We start from the raw sequence: 12,528 nt of genomic DNA, 5'->3' as shown, positions 1-12,528 counted from the left end.
ATACAGCTGGTATAATACAGCTGGAGACAGCTGGTATAGATACAGCTGGTATAGATACAGCTGGTATAACTACAGCTGGTATAGATACAGCTGGTATAGATACAGCTGGTATAGATACAGCTGGTATAGATACAGCTGGTATAGATACAGCTGGTATAGATACAGCTGGTATAACTACAGCTGGTATAGATACAGCTGGTATAGATACAGCTGGTATAACTACAGCTGGTATAGATACAGCTGGTATAATACAGCTGGTATAGATACAGCTGGTATAGATACAGCTGGTATAGACTACAGCTGGTATAATACAGCTGGTATAGATACAGCTGGTATAGATACAGCTGGTATAACTACAGCTGGTATAACTACAGCTGGTATAGACACAGATAGATAAAGCTGGTATAACTACAGCTGGTATAACTACAGCTGGTATAACTACAGCTGGTATAGATACAGCTGGTATAGATACAGCTGGTATAGATACAGCTGGTATAACTACAGCTGGTATAGATACAGCTGGTACAGCTGGTATAACTACAGCTGGTATAGATACAGCTGGTATAGATACAGCTGGTATAACTACAGCTGGTATAACTACAGCTGGTATAGATACAGCTGGTATAGATACAGCTGGTATAGAGACAGCTGGTATAGATACAGCTGGTATAGATACAGCTGGTATAACTACAGCTGGTATAGATACAGCTGGTATAGATACAGCTGGTATAACTACAGCTGGTATAGATACAGCTGGTATAGATACAGCTGGTATACAGCTGGTATAGATACAGCTGGTATAACTACAGCTGGTATAGCTGGTATAGATACAGCTGGTATAACTACAGCTGGTATAGATACAGCTGGTATAACTACTGGCTGGTATAGATACAGCTGGTATAACTACAGCTGGTATAGATACAGCTGGTATAGATACAGCTGGTATACAGCTGGTATAGATACAGCTGGTATACAGATACAGCTGGTATAGAGACAGCTGGTATAACTACAGCTGGTATAGATACAGCTGGTATAACTACAGCTGGTATAGATACAGCTGGTATAACTACAGCTGGTATAGATACAGCTGGTATAACTACAGCTGGTATATACAGCTGGTATAACTACAGCTGGTATAGATACAGCTGGTATAACTACAGCTGGTATATACAGCTGGTATAACTACAGCTGGTAATAGATAGCTGGTATAGATACAGCTGGTATAACTACAGCTGGTATAACTACAGCTGGTATAGATATAACTACAGCTGGTATAACTACAGCTGGATACAGCTGGTATAACTACAGCTGGTATAGATACAGCTGGTATAACTACAGCTGGTATAACTACAGCTGGTATAGAGCTGGTATAAATACAGCTGGTATAACTACAGCTGGTATAGATACAGCTGGTATAATACAGCTGGTATAGAGACAGCTGGTATAGATACAGCTGGTATAGATACAGCTGGTATAGATACAGCTGGTATAACTACAGCTGGTATAGATACAGCTGGTATAGATACAGCTGGTATAGATACAGCTGGTATAACTACAGCTGGTATAGATACAGCTGGTATAGATACAGCTGATACAGCTATAGATACAGCTGGTATAATACAGCTGGTATAACTAACTACAGCTGGTATAACTACAGCTGGTATAGACACAGCTGGTATAGATAAAGCTGGTATAACTACAGCTGGTATAACTACAGCTGGTATAGATACAGCTGGTATAGATACAGCTGGTATACAGCTGGTATAACTACAGCTGGTATAGATACAGCTGGTATAGATACAGCTGGTATAGATACAGCTGGTATAACTACAGCTGGTATAGATACAGCTGGTATAGATACAGCTGGTATAACTACAGCTGGTATAGATACAGCTGGTATAAGACAGCAGGTATAGATACAGCTGGTATAACTACAGCTGGTATAGATACAGCTGGTATAGATACAGCTGGTATAGATACAGCTGGTATAACTACAGCTGGTATAACTACAGCTGGTATAGATAGACAATACAGCTGGTATAGATACAGCTGGTATAACTACAGCTGGTATAGATACAGCTGGTATAGATACAGCTGGTATAACTACAGCTGGTATAGAGACAGCTGGTATAGATACAGCTGGTATAGATACAGCTGGTATAGACAGCTGGTATAACTACAGCTGGTATAATACAGCTGGTATAGATACAGCTGGTATAACTACAGCTGGTATAGATACAGCTGGTATAGCTGGTATAGATACAGCTGGTATAACAGCTGGTATACAGCTGGTATAGATACAGCTGGTACAGCTGGTATAGATACAGCTGGTATAACTACAGCTGGTATAGATACAGCTGGTATAGATACAGCTGGTATAACTACAGCTGGTATAATACAGCTGGTATAACTACAGCTGGTATAACTACAGCTGGTATAGATACAGCTGGTATAACTACAGCTGGTATAATACAGCTGGTATAACTACAGCTGGTATAGATACAGCTGGTATAACTACAGCTGGTATAGATACAGCTGGTATAACTACAGCTGGTATAGATACAGCTGGTATAGATACAGCTGGTATAACTACAGCTGGGTATAACTACAGCTGGTATAACTACAGCTGGTATAATACAGCTGGTAGATAACTACAGCTGGTATATAACTACAGCTGGTATAGATACAGCTGGTATAACTACAGCTGGTATAAGAGACGAACAGCTGGTATAGATACATAACTACAGCTGGTATAACTACAGCTGGTATAGATAACTACAGCTGGTATAGATACAGCTGGTATAACTACAGCTGGTATAGATACAGCTGGTATAGATACAGCTGGTATAACTACAGCTGGTATAGATACAGCTGGTATAGATAAGCTGGTATAGATACAGCTGGTATAATACAGCTGGTATAGATACAGCTGGTATAGATACAGCTGGTATAGATACAGCTGGTATAATACAGCTGGTATAGATACAGCTGGTATAGATACAGCTGGTATGATACAGCTGGTATAGATACAGCTGGTATAACTACAGCTGGTATAGATACACTGGTATAGATACAGCTGGTATAGATACAGCTGGTATAGAGCTGGTATACAGCTGGTATAACTACAGCTGGTATAGATACAGCTGGTATAGATACAGCTGGTACAGCTGGTATAGATACAGCTGGTATAGATACAGCTGGTATAGACAGCTACAGCTGGTATAGATACAGCTGGTATAGATACAGCTGGTATAGATACAGCTGGTATAACTACAGCTGGTATAGATACAGCTGGTATAATACAGCTGGTATAGATACAGCTGGTATAACTACAGCTGGTATAGATACAGCTGGTATAATACAGACAGCTGGTATAACTACAGCTGGTATAACTACAGCTGGTATAGATACAGCTGGTATAACTACAGCTGGTATAGACTACAGCTGGTATAACTACAGCTGGTATAGATACAGCTGGTATAGATACAGCTGGTATAATACAGCTGGTATAGATACAGCTGGTATAACTACAGCTGGTATAGATACAGCTGGTATAACTACAGCTGGTATAACTACAGCTGGTATAATACAGATAGATACAGCTGGTATAACTACAGCTGGTATAACTACAGCTGGTATAGATACAGCTGGTATAGACACAGCTGGTATAGATACAGCTAGATACAGCTGGTATAACTACAGCTGGTATAGATACAGCTGGTATAGATACAGCTGGTATAACTACAGCTGGTATAGATACAGCTGGTATAATACAGCTGGTATAGATACAGCTGGTATAATACAGCTGGTATAGATACAGCTGGTATAACTACAGCTGGTATAGAACTACAGCTGGTATAACTACAGCTGGTATAGATACAGCTGGTATAGATACAGCTGGTATAACTACAGCTGAAGTATAATACAGCTGGTATAGATACAGCTGGTATAGATACAGCTGGTATAACTACAGCTGGTATAGATACAGCTGGTATAGATACAGCTGGTATAGATACAGCTGGTATAGATACAGCTGGTATAGATACAGCTGGTATAACTACAGCTGGTATAGATACAGCTGGTATAGAGACAGCTGGTATAGATACAGCTGGTATAGATACAGCTGGTATAACTACAGCTGGTATAATACAGCTGGTATAGATACAGCTGGTATAACTACAGCTGGTATACACTACAGCTGGTATATAGGTATAGACAGCTGGTATAATACAGCTGGTATAGAGACAGCTGGTATAGATACAGCTGGTATAGATACAGCTGGTATAACTACAGCTGGTATAGATACAGCTGGTATAACTACAGCTGGTATAGATACAGCTACAGCTGGTATAGATACAGATACAGCTGGTATAACTACAGCTGGTATAGATACAGCTGGTATAATACAGCTGGTATAGATACAGCTGGTATAACTACAGCTACAGCTGGTATAGATACAGCTGGTATAACTACAGCTGGTATAGATAGCTGGTATAAACAGCTGGTATAACTACAGCTGGTATAGATACAGCTGGTATAGATACAGCTGGTATAACTACAGCTGGTATAGATACAGCTGGTATAGATACAGCTGGTATAACTACAGCTGGTATAGATACAGCTGGTATAACTACAGCTGGTATAACTACAGCTGGTATAACTACAGCTGGTATAGATACAGCTGGTATAGAGACAGCTGGTATAGATACAGCTGGTATAGATACAGCTGGTATAACTACAGCTGGTATAACTACAGCTGGTATAGATACAGCTGGTATAGATACAGCTGGTATAGATACAGCTGGTATAACTACAGCTGGTATAACTACAGCTGGTATAGATACAGCTGGTATAACAGCTGGTATAGACTACAGCTGGTATAGATACAGCTGGTATAGACAGCTGGTATAGATACAGCTGGTATAGATACAGCAGCTGGTATAACTACAGCTGGTATAGATACAGCTGGTATAGATACAGCTGGTATAGACTACAGCTGGTATAGATACAGCTGGTATAGATACAGCTGGTATAGATACAGCTGGTATAGATACAGCTGGTATAGATACAGCTGGTATAGATACAGCTGTATAGATACAGCTAGTATAACTACAGCTGGTATAGATACAGCTGGTATAGATACAGCTGGTATAGATACAGCTGGTATACAGCTGGTATAGATACAGCTGGTATAGATACAGCTGGTATAACTACAGCTGGTATAGATACAGCTGGTATAACTACAGCTGGTATAGACACAGCTGGTATAGATACAGCTGGTATAGAGACAGCTGGTATAGATACAGCTGGTATAGATACAGCTGGTATAACTACAGCTGGTATAGATACAGCTGGTATAACTACAGCTGGTATAGATACAGCTGGTATAGATACAGCTGGTATAACTACAGCTGGTATAGATACAGCTGGTATAGATACAGCTGGTATAGATACAGCTGGTATAGATACAGCTGGTATAGAGACAGCTGGTATAGACTACAGCTGGTATAGATACAGCTGGTATAGATACAGCTGGTATAGATACAGCTGGTATAGATACAGCTGGTATAATAGTATAGATACAGCTGGTATAGATACAGCTGGTATAACTACAGCTGGCTACAGTATAGATACAGCTGGTATAGATACAGCTGGTATAGATACAGCTGGTATAGACTACAGCTGGTATAGATACAGCTGGTATAATACAGCTGGTATAGATACAGCTGGTATAGATACAGCTGGTATAACTACAGCTGTATAGCTGGTATAGATAGTATACAGCTGGTATAGATACAGCTGGTATAGATACAGCTGGTATAATACAGCTGGTATAACTACAGCTGGTATAACTACAGCTGGTATAGATACAGCTGGTATAGATACAGCTGGTATACTACAGCTGGTATAACTACAGCTGGTATAGATACAGCTGGTATAGATACAGCTGGTATAGATACAGCTGGTATAGATACAGCTGGTATAGATACAGCTGGTATAGATACAGCTGGTATAGATACAGCTGGTATAGATACAGCTGGTATAGATACAGCTGGTATAACTACAGCTGGTATAGATACAGCTGGTATAACTACAGCTGGTATAATACAGCTGGTATAGATACAGCTGGTATAGATACAGCTGGTATAGATACAGCTGGTATAGACTACAGCTGGTATAGATACAGCTGGTATAGAGACAGCTGGTATAGATACAGCTGGTATAGATACAGCTGGTATAACTACAGCTGGTATAACTACAGCTGGTATAGATACAGCTGGTACAGCTGGTATAACTACAGCTGGTATAGATACAGCTGGTATAGATACAGCTGGTATAGATACAGCTGGTATAACTACAGCTGGTAGCTGGTATAACTACAGCTGGTATAGATACAGCTGGTATAATATACAGCTGGTATAGATACAGCTGGTATAGAGACAGCTGGTATAGATACAGCTGGTATAGATACAGCTGGTATAACACAGCTGGTATAGATACAGCTGGTATAGATACAGCTGGTATAGATACAGCTGGTATAACTACAGCTGGTATAGATACAGCTGGTATAGAAGCTGGTATAGAGACAGCTGGTATAGATACAGCTAGATACAGCTGGTATAGATACACTACAGCTGGTATAGATACATATAGATACAGCTGGTATATACAGCTGGTATAACTACAGCTGGTATAGATACAGCTGGTATAGATACAGCTGGTATAACTACAGCTGGTATAGATACAGCTGGTATAGATACAGCTGGTATAGATACAGCTGGTATAACTACAGCTGGTATAGTATAATACAGCTGGTATAGATACAGCTGGTATAATACAGCTGGTATAGATACAGCTGGTATAGATACAGCTGGTATAACTACAGCTGGTATAGATACAGCTGGTATAACTACAGCTGGTATAGACTACAGCTGGTATAACTACAGCTGGTATAGATACAGCTGGTATAGATACAGCTGGTATAGAGACAGCTGGTATAGATACAGCTGGTATAGATACAGCTGGTATAGATACAGCTGGTATAATACAGCTGGTATAGTATAGATACAGCTGGTATAATACAGCTGGTATAGATACAGCTGGTATAGATACAGCTGGTATAGAGACAGCTGGTATAGATACAGCTGGTATAGATACAGCTGGTATAACTACAGCTGGTATAGATACAGCTGGTATAGATACAGCTGGTATAACTACAGCTGGTATAGATACAGCTGGTATAGAGACAGCTGGTATAACTACAGCTGGTATAGATACAGCTGGTATAATACAGCTGGTATAACTACAGCTGGTATAGATACAGCTGGTATAGATACAGCTGGTATAGATACAGCTGGTATAATACAGCTGGTATAGATACAGCTGGTATAACTACAGCTGGTATAGATAAGCTGGTATAGATACAGCTGGTATAACTACAGCTGGTATAGATACAGCTGGTATAGATACAGCTGGTATAACTACAGCTGGTATAACTACAGCTGGTATAGATACAGCTGGTATAGAGACAGCTGGTATAGATACAGCTGGTATAGACTACAGCTGGTATAACTACAGCTGGTATAGATACAGCTGGTATAGATACAGCTGGTATAACTACAGCTGGTATAGATACAGCTGGTATATGGTATAGATACAGCTGGTATAACTACAGCTGGTATAACTACAGCTGGTATAGATACAGCTGGTATAGATACAGCTGGTATAATACAGCTGGTATAATACAGCTGGTATAGACTACAGCTGGTATAGATACAGCTGGTATAGATACAGCTGGTATAGATACAGCTGGTATAACTACAGCTGGTATAGATACAGCTGGTATAACTACAGCTGGTATAATACAGCTGGTATAACTACAGCTGGTATAGATACAGCTGGTATAACTACAGCTGGTATAGATACAGCTGGTATAGATACAGCTGGTATAGATACAGCTGGTATAGATACAGCTACAGCTGGTATAGATACAGCTGGTATAACTACAGCTGGTATAGATACAACTGGTATAGATACAGCTGGTATAGATACAGCTGGTATAACTACAGCTGGTATAACTACAGCTGGTATAACTACAGCTGGTATAGATACAGCTGGTATAGATACAGCTGGTATAACTACAGCTGGTATAGATACAGCTGGTATAGATACAGCTGGTATAACTACAGCTGGTATAGATACAGCTGGTATAGATACAGCTGGTATAACTACAGCTGGTATAGATACAGCTGGTATAACTACAGCTGGTATAGATACAGCTGGTATAGAGACAGCTGGTATAACTACAGCTGGTATAGATACAGCTGGTATAGATACAGCTGGTATAGATACAGCTGGTATAACTACAGCTGGTATAGATACAGCTGGTATAACTACAGCTGGTATAGATACAGCTGGTATAGATACAGCTGGTATAACTACAGCTGGTATAGATACAGCTGGTATAGATACAGCTGGTATAACTACAGCTGGTATAGATACAGCTGGTATAACTACAGCTGGTATAGATACAGCTGGTATAACTACAGCTGGTATAGATACAGCTGGTATAGAGACAGCTGGTATAACTACAGCTGGTATAGATACAGCTGGTATAACTACAGCTGGTATAGATACAGCTGGTATAGAGACAGCTGGTATAGATACAGCTGGTATAGATACAGCTGGTATAGATACAGCTGGTATAACTACAGCTGGTATAGATACAGCTGGTATAGATACAGCTGGTATAACTACAGCTGGTATAGATACAGCTGGTATAGATGTGTGAATGAATGGACTTGTTTATAATAATGCTAAATAACAACTTTCAGGCGACAACTGTCTCTCTTTCCTCTTTCTATATTCAGTTGTCAAAGATAAGCTCCATGAGCAGCCTAGTCACGTAGCTACAGTAGGTGTTGTTTGTATACTGAAAACAGCCAAACAGCCCTCATTCCTCCCAGAGCAATCAGACAGTCAATCAGACAGTGTACCACAAGCATCCACAGGTCGATTTTCTGCCCGTGGTGAAATTGCTGTCAACAGTTTACCCCTCTTGTGTGTGTGTGTGTGTGTGTGTGTGTGTGTGTGTGTGTGTGTGTGTGTGTGTGTGTGTGTGTGTGTGTGTGTGTGTGTGTGTGTGTGTGTGTGTCCAGCGGGTGGCTCTGACTACATCCCCCTGACCACTGAACTGCCTGTGGAGTTGGACGCCTCACTGCATCCACACCCAGACCATTTACTTCCTCCATGGACCACAGAAAAACAGTTTTTTATCGTCTTTATCCCTCTCTCTCTCTCCATCCCTCTCTCTCTCTCCATCCCTCTCTCTCATCCCTCTCTCTCATCCCTGTCTCTCCATCCCTCTCTCTCTCTCCATCCCTCTCTCTCATCCCTGTCTCTCCATCCCTCTCTCTCTCTACATCCCTCTCTCTCTCTACATCCCTCTCTCTCCATCCCTTTCTCTCCATCTCTCTCTCTCCATCCCTCTCTCTTATCCCTGTCTCTCCATCCCTCTCTCTCCATCCCTCTCTATTATCCCTGTCTCTCCATCCCTCTCTCTCTCTCCATCCCTCTCTCTCTCTCCATCCCTCTCTCTCCATCCCTCTCTCTCATCCCTGTCTCTCCATCCCTCTCTCTCTCTCTACATCCCTCTCTCTCTCTCTCCATCCATCTCTCTCTCTCCATCCCTCTCTCTCTCCATCCTTCTCTCTCTCCATCCCTCTCTCTCTCCATCCCTCTCTCTCCATCCCTCTCTCTCCACCCTCTCTCTCATCCCTGTCTCTCCATCCCTCTCTCTCCATCCCTCTCTCTCCATCCCTCTCTCTCCATCCCTCTCTCTCATCCCTGTCTCTCCATCCCTCTCTCTCTCTACATCCCTCTCTCTCTCTCTCTCCATCCCTCTCTCTCTCTACATCCCTCTCTCTCTCTCTCCATCCCTCTCTCTCTCTACATCCCTCTCTCTCTCTCCATCCCTCTCTCTCTCTCCATCCTCTCTCTCATCCCTGTCTCTCCATCCCTCTCTCTCTCTACATCCCCTCTCTCTCTCTACATCCCTCTCTCTCTCTCTCCATCCATCCCTCTCTCTCTCCATCCTTCTCTCTCTCCATCCTCTCTCTCTCCATCCTCTCTCTCCATCCTCTCTCTCATCCCTGTCTCTCCATCCCTCTCTCTCCATCCTCTCTCTCCATCCCTCTCTCTCCATCCCCTCTCTCATCCCTGTCTCTCCATCCCTCTCTCTCTCTACATCCCTCTCTCTCTCTCTCCATCCCTCTCTCTCTCTCTACATCCCTCTCTCTCTCTCCATCCCTCTCTCTCTCTCCATCCCTCTCTCTCTCTCCATCCCTCTCTCTCATCCCTGTCTCTCCATCCCTCTCTCTCTCTCTACATCCCTCTCTCTCTCTCCATCCCTCTCTCTCTCCATCCCTCTCTCTCTCCATCCTTCTCTCTCTCCATCCCTCTCTCTCTCCATCCCTCTCTCTCCATCCCTCTCTCTCCATCCCTCTCTCTCATCCCTGTCTCTCCATCCTCTCTCTCCATCCCTCTCTCTCCATCCTCTCTCTCATCCCTGTCTCTCCATCCCTCTCTCTCTCTCCATCCCTCTCTCTCTCTCTCCATCACTCTCTCTCTACATCCCTCTCTCTCTCTCCATCCCTCTCTCTCTCTCCATCCCTCTCTCTCTCTCCATCCCTCTCTCTCATCCCTGTCTCTCCATCCCTCTCTCTCTCTACATCCCTCTCTCTCTCTCCATCCCTCTCTCTCTCTCCATCCCTCTCTCTCCATCCCTCTCTCTCATTCCTGTCTCTCCATCTCTCTCTCTCTCTACATCCTCTCTCTCTACATCCCTCTCTCTCTCTCCATCCCTCTCTCTTATCCCTGTCTCTCTCTCCCTCTCTCTCCATCCCTCTCCATCCCTCTCCATCCCTCTCCATCCCTCTCTCCATCCCTCTCTCTCTCTCTCTCTCTCTCCATCCCTCTCTCATTCTCCATCCCTCTCTCTCTCTCCATCCCTGTCTCTCTCGTTGGGTGAGCCTGATGTTCCGAGAGAGAGAGAGAGAGAGAGAGAGAGAGACATAGAGAGAGAGAGAGAGCGCTCACTTCCATGTCCTTGCTGAGGTTAGTGTTGATCATGCACTGCCTCTCGTTGGGTGAGCCTGATGTTCTGCCTCGTGCCTAAAACATGGAGAAAGGGGACAAAGTCAACATTTTGACACATCTACAAATTCTATGTTTTACACAATATTGTATCATGTTTGATGAGTTACTGACCTGATTGTCCACAGGCTCAATGTGCTGTTGTCTCCAGAACTGGATCACATTGGCACAGAATGTCCATTAACCCGGATGGCCTAAGAAGTGATGTAAACCTGTTGGCCTGGAAAACAAAGACGTTTGGTCAGGTCTTTTTCAATGCTGTGTCACCATCTTTATCTGGACAGAAAATTCATTGTTTATCATAACACAAACACACCTTGGACAATGTGATGTGAAGTGTGAAGTGGTCCCTCAACACCCCATTTTAAGTTAGGAGAACCATCTCTGGATCCCCCTCTTCTGTCAGGGTGGATGAGTCTGGATTCTCCTCTTCTGTCACGGTGGATCAGTCTGGATTAGTCTCTTCTGTCAGGGTGGATGAGTCGGGATTCACCTCTTCTGGCACGGTGGAAGAGTCTGGATTTTCCTCTTCTATCACGGTGGATGAGTCTGGATCCTCCTCTTCTATCACGGTGGATGAGTCTGGATCTCTCTCTTCTGTCACGGTGGAGGAGGGAACTTTCCCTCTCAGCCTTTCAGTATCCACCATAAGAATGCTTTGTCTAGAGAGAGTGTGGCCTAAAAACTCTAACGTCGACAGATTGGACATTGAAACAATATTTCTAACATAAATAATGTTTTTATGTCGTTAAAATGATCAGAAAGACGTTACAACAGAAAAAGTGTAACTTTAAGAGCTTTTACACTGTACATATCAGATTTACATCTTAATGTTGTAAAAAGTATATGATTAAATATGAAACTATTTTTGAAAAGTTAGGAATGTGATTTTAGCCTTCTAAATGAGATAATGGCTTTTCATATAAACCCGGGACCATCCCCACGTGAGCACAGACATTGTGTCGGCGTATTAGAGCGCTAGCTTAATTTCCATCCTTGCTGACATTTCTAACTGTAAATGGATTAGTCATGTACAGTAGATGCACTTGTGGAACGAAACCGTTTTTGTGTGGGATGATTGATCCCACAAGCCCTTTGTGAGCTAGCCAGCCAACCTTAGCTAATGTAGCTAACTAGCCAACCAAGGTGTCTAACTATCTAGCCCACCAAGGGATATTTAGCTAGCTAATTAACATTAGCCAACTTTTCATGTAGTCAGACTTTTCTAAGTGGTGACATGCTAGCTTATCAACTATCCTTGCCATGGTGCCGGCCTAATGTTAGCTAGCAAGTCTGACTACATGAATGGTGAGTTAACGTTAACTAGCTAACGATAGCTAAATATAATTTCCCTGATGGGCTAATGCTAGCTAG

The sequence above is a fragment of the Oncorhynchus nerka genome, linkage group LG7, assembly GCF_034236695.1.
Source record: "Oncorhynchus nerka isolate Pitt River linkage group LG7, Oner_Uvic_2.0, whole genome shotgun sequence".
In the NCBI taxonomy this organism is placed as follows: Eukaryota; Metazoa; Chordata; class Actinopteri; order Salmoniformes; family Salmonidae; genus Oncorhynchus; species Oncorhynchus nerka.
This window is presented reverse-complemented; position numbering follows the sequence as displayed.